Below are 12,365 nucleotides of genomic sequence, written 5' to 3'. Positions count from 1 at the left end.
TGAAAACCGATAAACCAGAGTGATGGCAATTGGATTTAAAAAAAACTAAAACGTGTGCATCCAAAATGTTAGCTTCTGGGTAAACTGTGTTTAGATTGAAGTCATCGTGTTTGGAGCTGTAGGAGGAGTTCATCACCCCAAATGGTCAGAGAATGTTTCTATACCAATAAAAACGTAAAATCAACAGATATGAAAATATAAGAAAAATCACCAAATGTTGAGTTACAAAGCTCAGACACAGGAGAATGTGAACTGTATGTAACAACCAGCACATCTGAATCACTCTCTTACCATCCGAATAAAGGCCGGCGAGAAATGACAAACTCATCCAATTGTCCGTTTATTCACTTTTTTTTGTCTTCTTTAAAAATGCATTGTGATTTTTTATGGAGGGGGGGGGGGGCAGGAGGTCAAATTCGATGGACAGACGGCACACACATAGTGTGGAAAGAAACCAGAAAAAAAAGTTCACATCCTTTTTAAAAAAAAAATCTATTAGAAACAACATAATATGCAGAACAATACAATAGCATTTACAATACTTAAATTCCCAGTTCTTGTGAGAGTCCAGCGTAATTTTACAACAGTATACAGTATATTTTCTTTCTCCACTCACTTCCCAAACTAGGGGTTGATATAGTTATACTTTTAATTTCTTTTCTCTTGCTTTCCCTCCTTCCATGTTTCAATCCACTATATGTTGTGTTTTTTTAAAGGGCACCTCTTTCGCTTTGTTAGTGTCCTGTCGGATACAGACATTGGCTTCTCCTTGGTCCAATTCCATCGTCCCAAAGAGTGGAGCGCTCTTCACAGGAAGTCTCTTTCGTTTGCCCGAAGAGTCTGGAATATTTCACCAGGTGCTGCATACGCCTTAAAAGTACAGGCGTAGGACACGGTGTGTCATCAACGCTCACAATCGCAATCACAATCACTTGTTAATGGAGGAATCCACGTGAGCCTATTGGGCAAAAGAACGGGGGGCGAAGAAGTCTGGAGCCCACCAGAGAAGAAGCAGGGGTCTTTGGGGGAGGGGGGGGGGTCATCTGGGTTGGACGTAGTTTCGCCGCTGGATACAAGTTTCCGTGTTGCACATGTCAGCCGAATAAAAATGTTGTTGGGTCTTGGGAGATGGACTGAGGGGTTGCTGTTGGTCGTCGTCAGGAAGTCAAGGAGTCCTGTTCCCGTGCTCTGGAGGCCTCGGTGAGACACGCCATCCACCGGTTTGATCCTGCAGCTCTGAGGAAACAGAAGACCGGTGATCAGGTTAATGAGAGAGTTCTCAGAGAGACGATTCATATCAAAGTCACACTTAAGTGGCACACACAGGGACTTGAGACTTGACTTGGACTCTAGATCAGAGCCTTGACTTGGACTTTGGATCAAAGACTTTAGACAGGACCTGGACTCTAGATTAAATACCTGAGACTTGGACGCTAGCTCAAACCCTTAAGACCTGACTTGGACTCTAGCTCAAAGACTGACTTGTAAACATGTCTGCCTGGCAGCATTGACATGTCATTTGTTCAGAGTATTAATACAAACACATTGAATGCAAAACAAATGAAAAACTCTTAAGTCATTCAAACGTTATGAAGCTCTGAGCGAGTCGGCATGTCGCCTCCACCACCGGGGCAGAAAGCATTTAACCGCAAAACCAAACTGTTGAATGAGTGGAACGTCATTAAACATTCATTAAATACGACAATAGATCACACCGGACTTCTGAAAGCAAACTCTCGTGTTACACTTTCAGCCCGACAGCACACAGATGGTGGGACCTGCTGATCCGACCCGGGGAGGAGCAGTAAAGTATGTGGCAACTGCTGCAAAACCCGACAAACGTGCTAATCTGGGTCAGAACGCAGACCCAAAGCTGCCCTTCACTAAGACTGTGTGGATGTATGAGAGAGAGAGAGCACTGGAGGGTTTAGTGAGTTAATCCTACACCCTCAGTAATGCTACTTTAACAGTAGGAGAGGACTTAGAGACCAAACACACACGATCGACTTGAAGTGATACCAAGGCCCTGTGCTTAACAGTTCCTGCATAATCTGTTCAATGGACTACAAGGACATTTAAAATTAGCCTTTGGTTTATCTTCTGACTGTTAACAGTCACAATTTGACTGTGAAGATGAAACTATTTCAGGTTTAGTATTAAAGCGACTTACAAGTCATTGTTGTTTTTGAAGGGTTTATTTTTCTCTCTACTAATTAATCTGCACGTCAGTATGTTCTTCAGAACTCTTGTTTTTGTCATGAGAACTTTCACACAGATATTAAACGGAGGAAAAAAGGCCATTTATTACATTTTTAGGTTTTTCTGAGCTTTGGTACCGTTAATAGAGCCTCATGTTGTGTTCAAAGCGTTCACTATAGTCGATAACAACATGGAGGCTTGGGATACCAAGATGGAAAACTTTATTTCTCCTTTCAATCTCGACAAGAACAGCGCAGACCAGGTTTTTACCTTTCACAATAAAAGCCCCAGACATACAGACTGTAACTATTTGCCAGAGGGAACTCAAATCCACTCAAAGCATTTCACTGAAAGGAAACTCAATAACATATCGTTTAGACTATACAACAGTTATATGAATAGTTTAGAAAGGGAAATAATCGCAGGCGAGTATTTCTCATTTTTGTGCCGGTTATTCGTCACCCCCTCGATGTTTAAAGAGCTCGACGCAGAAGAAGAAACCTTGAATCACAGAATCTAAACCGTCGTGTCACACATCAACCGCCGCAGCCCGCCGCATGCCATCAATCCTCCTACGATGAAAAATGAAGTAAAGAAATCCATCGTCCTCGTTTCTCTCCCTACATTCCTCTCTTTACCGCCAACAATAGCTGCCGTCTCTCTCCGCTGGTGTAAAGTCCACCGCTGAGGAAGCCAACCGAAGAGGAGAGGTGAGACTCGCGGCCTGCCCATCACCTGAGAGCGCCAGGGGCCCCGTCCACACGTTCACTACACACACACACACACACACACACACACACACACACACACACACACACTAAAGAGGGCCACTACAGACGGCACAAAGGCGGGCGGGGAAAAGGACAATGAGGTGCAGCGGGGAGGACGACAGCAAGCGTCCTCGTTTGTTATTCCCCTCATCCATCAGTCTTCACCTGGGTTACTGAGAAGAATAGGTGCGACTTGAGAAGGGGGGGGGGGGGGTAACACGTGAGCTGTGCTAGCTTCAATTAGCTTCCTATCAATGAGAGAGGTTGTAGGGGTTACACATCTCCCTGGACCTTAACGGCATCAAACTTGTGACCTTTCTATTGTGGGACATAACATGTGGCGACAAGCCGAGTCATTAGCAACGCTAAGCTACGCTAAGCTACGCTACGCTTAAAGCAGTCAACCACTACATTTACACACAATTTGAATATCTGCTTTTTGCAAGTTTCTGACGATGTTTTCTGCAGAAACAGTGAGACAGAAACAAAAATAAATCCTAAAAGGAGCAGAAGTAATTAGACTTCAAACAAAAGAATAAAGAACGTGTTGCATCGATGAGTGAAGTGAATCCATGTCTCTAGTAAACCATATGCGTGCTTTTGAAGGAGCACACGTTGCTAATCAGGTTTTTCACTTAATAAGCCGATCGATACATTGAGCTTTCTTCCTGAAGGCTCCGAGGAGGATTCCAGAGGGGCCAAATCAACAGGGACACACATTCACATGGACAATACGAGGGCACACAATCCCCACCGGGACACGTTTTCTTTTCTCCAATGTTCGTTAATAGTAAAAGTTCATCCACCAGAAAGAGAAGTCGAGGGCGGGGGGGGGGGGGGGGGGGGGGATCTTGACCTCTCGGCAGAAGGTTAACAAATTTGTGCTTAATGATTGGAGCAATGAATCCTGGGACAAAGGGTCTCCAGCCGAGACTGGCAGCAAAAGAGGGTTTACAGGCAGCGCTCACTCAAGCGTTCTGCCCGACATTTTGGGTAAAAAAAAAAAAAAAAAGCTGAGAGCGGGGAGGGCCAGGAAAAAAAGAAATTCCATACTGCTCCGCCGCCATAATTAATTCTTCCACCCTGCGATAACTATTGTCCTGAAACAGAAAATTACAGTTCCCCCCCCCCCTCCTCCGGCTAATCTTCGTGGAAGAGGGGAAAGCAGGAGCGAGGAAGAAAGAGGGTAAGGGTCACCCGAGAGTCACCCTCGTCGCTATCAAAGGCTCGGCTCTGCTTCTGCTTCACTTGCCGGGCTTCGTCTGCGCTGACAGGTGTATTGTTTCTCAAAGGGGGATATAAGCTCTGTGATCATCGCCGGGTGGAAAGCGCTCATAACGCTCCTCACTAAGCACGACTAATTGGCTTTAGTTTTAACTAATGTTCCAGTGTGACTGCTAGACACACCTCCTGCATCGAGGGCCTCGGCGCTCCGCCGGCACGATAACCGCTCAATTTAGCCCCGCGGTAACAAAAACCTCAACTCTGCTAATGAAAATTGCTTATAAAATATAATGAACCTGTGCTCCCATAATCAAATAAGATAACCGCCCCCCCTCCCCCGACCGTAATAACCTATTAATTTAATTGGTCATGAAAGAATATAACACATCACTTACATTTAATTGACCTAGAAAGGAAAGTAGCAATATCTGACGGAGGCTAGCTAGCAGCTAGCGATGGCGAGCTGGTGAGGCTGTAAGGAAATGACTAGTCGTGAGGAATCAATCTCTCTCCCAGCTTCTATCTCCCTCACTCCCTTTTCCTTCCTTCCTCCCTCCTTTTACTCCCTCTACCCCTCCCTCTTGTCGTTTACGCTTCTCTCGCCATCTCTTCATCCCCTCCCTCCCTCCCTCTCTCTCTCTCTCTCTCTCTCTCTCTCTCTCTGTCTTCTTCCCTCCACTGTCTCCTCGTCCTCTCTGTGCTTCGCCCGTCTCACAGAGGATTCCTCTGGTGGCCCAATTACGAGATTCAGCAGGCAAATTGAGGCTGTTTAAAGCGAGGTCTGCTGGGAAGGCTAGCAGCTGCTGGAGAGAGGCAGCTTGGACACGGAGAAAACCAGCCCTCATGTTTACACACATAAACACAGACACACACACACACACACAGACACACAGACACACAGACACACACACACACACACACACACACACACACACACACACACACACACACACACACACACACACACACACACACACAGCCCTTTTCTTATTACCACGTCTCTCTACATTTCAGACCTGAAAGAAGCCATTCGATGTGAGATTTTTTTGCGACATTTGCGACAGAAACAAGGGCGGCATATTTTCACCGTGGCACGAGCGCACGCACGCACATACTGTGGAGGGTTAATGGTCTCTATTTTTGTCAAATCCATCGGTCACACCTCTGGTGATGGCATATTTAATTTGGATCTAGTCAATTAGGCCCAGCTAAGCTCCATACCCTGCTGGCTACCTCCTCCATTTTGCACTAGTTTGCGTCCCCTCCCTGTGCCAGGAGTAATCCTATTACCATACACACACACGCACGCACACACACACACACACACACACACACACACACACACACACACACACACACACACACACACACACACACACAGCTACACATATGAATGTTTGTATATGGTATAGACGCACCCACACAGGTATACATGCACACACACATGGTATAAAAACACAGACACACACACATACCAAACAATGCCCAACAATTGGACCCGTAGCCACTTCATACACACTGTGCACTGTGACAACAGCGAGCCTGTATACATCCAGAATTATGTGGGAGTCTATTTGGCCCTGGGGCGAGAGCGAGAGAGAGAGAGAGAGAGAGGGAGGAGGGGGGAGAGGAGGTGAGAGAAAGAGAGAGAGGAACAGAGAATTAAAGAGCAAAAGAAAAAAGGTGTTTGTGTAAAAGAGATAGGGGAGAAAAAAAGACAAAGAAGGAGTGAAACAGAGCGAGCATTAAAAATGACAGAGAGAGAGAGAGGGTGGGGGGGGCTCTTCTAGCTGGTTAGTGTGTGTATTAATGTGGCTCATGCATCAACAGCAACCCGGCAGATTTATGACACTTAAGGGGCGCTCACTTCTCCCTCTCTCCTTGCTCCAGCGACGACTGCTTACATTTTTTTTCTTTACCAATCAGTCTGTTGCCATGGCAACATCCTACCTGCCCCCCCCCTTGTCCCGACCCATCCCCTCCTTCTCATCACCCCTCTTTCTCCCCCTTTGCCCCACACGCCTTCTTTCTCCTCCTATAGAAATATTTGCACCGTTACACAAAAGCTTGATTTTCATATTTCTTTGAATATTATCAATAACTGCTCATTTGTATATTGTGTATAAATACGAATACACACAGTGTTCAAACTGTCCCCCCCCCCCCCTCATCTCCTCCCTCTCTTTGTGTCTTTCTTCTTCTCTGCTCTCCTCCCTGATTTGACGGGTGTTTGGTAGCTTCACTCGCACGCTACATGACATGGAGCTACAAGGCTGTGATCAAAAGCTCTTATCAGCAGACCGCCGGGTGGGACGGTTAGAGAAAGAGTTGCACAGAAACATCAGCCGGGGAAGAACAAGAGCGTGTTTGTAGCACCAACAAATAAATGAATTTATTAAACCCAGAAAAAAAGTACAAATTCAGTAGTTTGGAGAGCAGCCATTTGCAAAGCCAGGACGTACGCTAAATAAAACTCACATCACTTATTCTTCATCGTTTTGAGGAAAACCCTATTTTTCTGAAGACTTTAATTAAAGCAGGTCACCTCCTGATCTGCAGTAAATGTGAATACGTTCAGACAAAAAGATCTGTAAGTGTGTGTGTGTGTCTACTTACATCCCCGTTGTGTTGCGATTGGTGGGACAGGGGCGCGGCTACATGTAGTGCCACTGACCTTCCATGCCCATGTTCATGCCCATTCCACCCATTGCTCCTGAGAAACACACCGTAGAGAGGAGTAACAAGTCAGACTGCGTCACACATAATGAGCCGTAGTGCGTAGATATCGCACAAAATGTTGTCGTGATTTATTCACGTGATCTTGAACGAGGACGGATAAAAAAAAATCACAAGTGTCCAACAAACAGCGATCCTTCATTCAGGAGAACCGTGTGGAACGAGAAGTAAATGTTCATCTTATTTTAACCCAAACAAGTATCTTTGTTGCCTTAACTGAACCTAGTTATTTTGAAAAGACCGTAATCGTGTAGCGAGTGGAAACGCGTGTTGTAGGCTTTCGTAAGAAAACGCACGAAAAATGAGTAAAGCTTTAAAGTTATTATTGACCGCAGTGAAGCCGGCGCTAAGCGCTCACCTGTCTGTCACAAACAGTTCACTGATAACAACACTGTTTACATGTCTAGAGATGATACAAAGAAGGTCATTGAGTCATTTTGAGATGTTTTAGAAACAGGAAGTCTGAGTAAATATTTTTGGAGCCAAATCAAATAGTTTACAGAATATTCAACCTTTGTTTCTTTATAATGCATTAAATACTTGACTTCTTCATAAACGTCAGTAAAGTAGTCTATGAATATGAAGTATCTCCTGGTCAGAGTGGAGGTTAGTTTATGGCTTGTTGCCGGTTGTTGGTCCGCTCTCTGGCGTTTTGGAGAATAATGCAGCACATGGAGTGTAAACTCCTCCTGTTCATGCTCGGAGCTCGCGTACAAACAAAGCTTCACTTTTGGTAGCATATCATAGGAACCGTTGTACGAGGATACATTCATTATGTCTAGACGCACTTATTAACTAAAGTTATTTACAGTTTATTTAAAGAGACGGCAAACGTGTAACCAGGAACACGTTAGATAGCAGAGATGTTTCCTTTTAACTCAGACAACATAGCAGAGAAGCAAAAGGCTTAAATGTGGCAGGGCGGGGTGTGGTGAAGTGAGGGGGGGGGGGGGGGGGTTAAGTAGCCTGACAGTTTATCCAAACCTGCTGACTTTGAGTGGAGGGTGAGATAGGGTTAGAGACTTGAGAGAATCCCAGAAAACAGGGGATAGAGGAGGAGGAGAGGAGCTTAAGGACAAACTCTGGGATTAGACCTGATGGCGTGAGAGAGAGAGAGAGAGAGAGAGAGAGAGAGAGAGAGAGAGAGAGAGAGAGAGAGCGCAAGGGAGTGGGAGTCAGGAAGGGGATGGTTGTGTAATGTGATTGACCACACCTGTTCTGGTTTGTGTGTGTCTAAGGAGGGGGAGGTAGCAGTGTGTACAGTACGTGTGTGTTAGCTTCCGCTAAGTCCTCATGTGTGTGAGAAACATGGCAGATACTGAACGGAACACACCTAAGATACTGTGAGAAGGGGTGAGGGAAAGAAAGGCACAGACACGCAGAGGGGAAAGCCTTACCAGGTGGTCTGATTCCCATGTGCTGCTGGCCGTCCATGACGAAGCCCCCCATCGGCTGGCCATCTGGGTTGTAGGGAGGTCCTTGACTTACTGTGGACGGAGAAGGAGACAGAGGGACGGGAGGGAGAGAGAGGGGGGAGACGGAGTGGTCAATTAGTGCATTTAATTAAGGCTCAGTGGCCGAAGCGAAGGATCATCTGTCGGCCGGTACACGCACAGGGAGCCGGCCGCTGTCTCCCAACGCCTCCGTGTCTGTGCCGGCTGTAAGCCCCCTGGTAGACTTTAATGCGTCTAAGAGCTCTAAGAGGGATCGGACCGGGAGAGCTCCACACACACTACGGTTCACTAAGGTGAGACTTCAGCCATCTGGAGGAGGCCACAACGGTTCTAGAGAAGGGAAACATGTCAGCCGGACCGGAGTGGGTGCATCAAATTATTTCATCTTTTTTACTACTTAAGGCAAGAAACTACAGGCAAACTCACTGGTTATGTTTTCTTTCAGACTAGAGGAAATAAAACATTCATTTTATTATTTTGTCTCTTTACGTCTGTAGATTTCTCCTAAAGTCACCAAAAGTTACCATTACATAATGCCTCATTTGCATATTTAAACATAATATTTCATAATAATGATCCTCTTAATGTGAGTGATGAAGTGGTGAAGTTTCATGGTGATATCTGTGAGTTCATGTGTTCACCTGTAGAGTCTCTAAATGTCTGTAATGTAACTAAACGTCTCTTTAAAGGACGTTTCCTCTCAATGAGTTTGTTCTCAGACTCTGATGATAAATCTCCACTTCAGCAGCTCTTACATTCACCAAACTTCACTCGTTCATTCCTCTCTGTGTGCTGAAGGTTCACTCAGAGGGGTTTGTTCACTCATCACTCACACACTCATTTATACATTTATTAATAAAAACATGGAGGAAATAGATGTTTTAAATGTCTGCTGACAGCATTTTCATATTTCTGGAGAGATACAAAGAGATATCATAAACTCCCTCTTTAAAAACCTTTGACTCAAATATCAACAGGATGAAACTAGAATAATATAATAATAATAATTGTCTTAATGTAAGTAATCATGGTGGTATCTTTTAGTTAAAAATACATTTTAAAGTTTTATTCAACACTGTTTGACAGAAAACTGTATGTTGTCAAATGTGTGAATCAGCTTTTTTCAGCTCGTCATCAAAGCTATCGGAGTGAAATATTCATGATCTTCATGTAACACCATTCAATGAAGTATTTATGCTAAAGATTTCCTTTCTGACCCAAAGAGTTTGAAAATGAACTTCTAAAATGTCGCCTGGAATTTTAAGAATATAAGAATGTTGCTGCAATATAATGCAAGTGTGACAAAAACAACCATAAACACAATTGCTTCTTCTATCGATGTATGACGATCAAAAGAGCTGAATGAGTTCCAGCCTGACGCTCTGACCGGCTCGTGTCTGTAGCACTAGTCGGACTCTTCGTCTCGTGAATACGGCCTTCAGCTGAGCGGCTACGACGAGTGAAACCCGATCGGGTTCCTATTTTCTGCTCGCCTCCATTGTTCTGCTCTCATAGAAATCCACTTACCTCGGATTCAGGCTGTTTGGGGGTCAGTCAAGCAAAAGCAAGCACTGAAATGCCTTTGAACTTTACTGCGCCCCTAATGCCACCCTGACCTCTGACCCCTATTACAGGTAATAAACTTTACGGCAGTCCAAACCAAGCCATGCACCAGGGGGGGCCGCTCAGTCCCTCGCTCCCAGAAAACAGCCACAAATAGGGTCGGGGGTCGGGGGGGGTTTAAAACAGATCTGGAGCCCAAAAGCCAAACAACGGTCACCCAGAAAAAGAAACGGGTGTTCTCTTTATGTTTTGGTTTGGGGGGGGGTGTTAAGAGCAAACTTCACTGGGAACACAGCTAGTTTTGTTTACGGGCTAAAAAAAATGAATCTGCTCGTCGTTAACTTGTTTTTCAGCCAAATTATTACATTTTAATAATTAATAAATCGTTTCTCAACCCAAAGAACGTCACGTCAAAGTGCTGTTAATGTTGCAGTTCTTAATTTTAGTGGTCAGTCACGACAGCGAACAAGTGGGAAAGCCCCGGGAGGTTTTTGGACATTCCAGGATGGGGAGGGGGGGGGGGGGGGGTGTCTCAGTCCTGTATTTACCAGCTGAGGGGCCTCCTGGTGCATGGAGGGTGGACGGCTTTCGCCCGCGCGACTTGAATACAGTAACTATGGGAGACTTGCCTGCACGGTTTGACTGGTCAATCATGGGCTGGGACTATTCTCCTCCTGGCGTTAATGAACCTGAGGAAGATGAGGAGGAGAGGGAGGAAGGAGGGACAAAAGAAACAGAAACACAAGTCAGTGGAATTTCTCAAAACAAGATCAGACAAAAAAAAAAATGCTGACTAAGACCTTGAAATCTTGGCACGCAGCACGAAAACACAAAAAACATTGCCGAACCAGTCTGTTCCTCTCAGCTAACCATAACAGTGATATGGAGAAACGACTCTGAGCCGCGGCAGAAGTCACATCTCAACAGTCCTACCGGCCGAGGCGGTTTGTCTTTCAAAAGCCACGACTTGTACAAACTTGCAGAGCCCTCGGTCCCGTCGGCCTGAACACGGGGGTCTTTGTGGTCTCACCACCGGGTCGACACATCTCTTTGGGGCGAGATCACGGCAGTTTAGCTGACAGGAAACATGCTGCCGTTGGTGAGAGACATTGTTTTTGGGTGACACCCTGTCGGGACAGGTGTGTTACTCTTGACTGCCGTGTGTTGTCACAGCGGCAGGATCGGGTTCATGCATTCAAACCTCTTTACCCCCCGTGGCCTCCAATAGAAGCACACGGTCTGCACATTGATTGTGCACACACACACACACACACACACTTATATTTAAATCTGCTACACACACACTCTTAATCTCTCTCCCTCTCTTATGTCCATTCACACACACACACACACACACACAACACACACAAACACACACACACACACTGGCCTTACTCAGCCTAACCTCTTTTGAAATGACCCTTTGACCTGTAATGACCCCAAGGAGAGACGGGCTCTTGGGGCTCCTGACTTGATTTATGTGTTCCTGCTGTTGCCCCCACCGGACACTTCTATTTCATCTCAAAAAAAATGAGGGGGGGGGGGGGGGGGGGGGGGGCAAACAATACTCGTGCACCACTTCTGGAGCCGGACATAAAAAGAGAGCTTTTAAGAGGCCTAAAGACAAAGGGGAGGAGGAGAGGAAGGAAACAAAAGGACACTAGCTGGTGCATCTGTTTGACCCCAATAAGTGAATGGCTTCTTTAATATTCCTTCTCTAACTGCTCCTCGGTGCTCCTCCTCTCTTTCTCCTGCACGCTATCCGTCCTGTATCGCCTCCTGCAGACAGAGCTGCAGGGCACCGAGGAGACGGAGACACACATTTGTTCCCTTTGCATTGTTTTTGTATGATTGCACTTCTTACATCTTGTAAGTCGCCGTAGAAACATTTTGGACAGGGGAGCTTTGTGTGAGTTGAAGCGATGTGACTGGGATCTTATCGCCTTTGAGCTCCGCGCTTTGGCAGAAACGTTGTCGTCCATTTGTAACAATATGTCGAATTTTTGAATATGAGGACGTGAGAGACAGAAAGAGTGAGGGAGGAATGCAAGAATGCACTGACATGGCGGAGCACCATCAAATGAGGGAACGTCTGGAGTTTTATCACCAACACCCCCCTCCCTCCCTTCCCTCCCTTCCTCCCTCGCTACCCCTGTTCTGCTGGGGGAGATATGGGAGGAGGAGCGAGAGAGAGAGAGGGCAAGGAGGCCTGAGCATTCCTTTAACTCTCCTCTCCTCTCCTCTCCAGGCCCTTTATATAGAAGGACGAGGTCATCTCGAGGCCAGCGCTGGCTAACTGTTGACCTCTTCCTTCTCTTCACCTCCTCGTCTCCTCACCTCTGTTCTTCCTCCCTCGTGCTTTCCTTTCCTTCCTCTTTTATTTTTCTCTCCTGCAAAAACCTGGTTTCCTTCTAGCTCC

At 45.9% G+C, this 12,365-nt stretch overlaps 1 long non-coding RNA gene across 1 annotated transcript; it reads right to left on the bottom strand.

The window, feature by feature from the left end:
* Positions 1-327: 327 nt before the first annotated feature.
* Positions 328-8,510, bottom strand: LOC142935202 (uncharacterized). Its single transcript, XR_012947798.1, has 3 exons — positions 8,327-8,510; positions 6,810-6,906; positions 328-1,236 (listed from the first exon to the last, which is right to left on the bottom strand). It is a non-coding gene; the product is annotated as an uncharacterized LOC142935202 (long non-coding RNA).
* Between the last annotated feature and the right edge of the window lie 3,855 nt (positions 8,511-12,365).

The sequence above is a fragment of the Anarhichas minor genome, unplaced genomic scaffold (assembly GCF_050575085.1).
Source record: "Anarhichas minor isolate MPS153535 unplaced genomic scaffold, ASM5057508v1 ptg000072l, whole genome shotgun sequence".
Classification (NCBI taxonomy): domain Eukaryota; kingdom Metazoa; phylum Chordata; class Actinopteri; order Perciformes; family Anarhichadidae; genus Anarhichas; species Anarhichas minor.
Note: the sequence above shows the minus strand (reverse complement) of the source record. Positions and strands in the feature narration are given on the sequence as shown.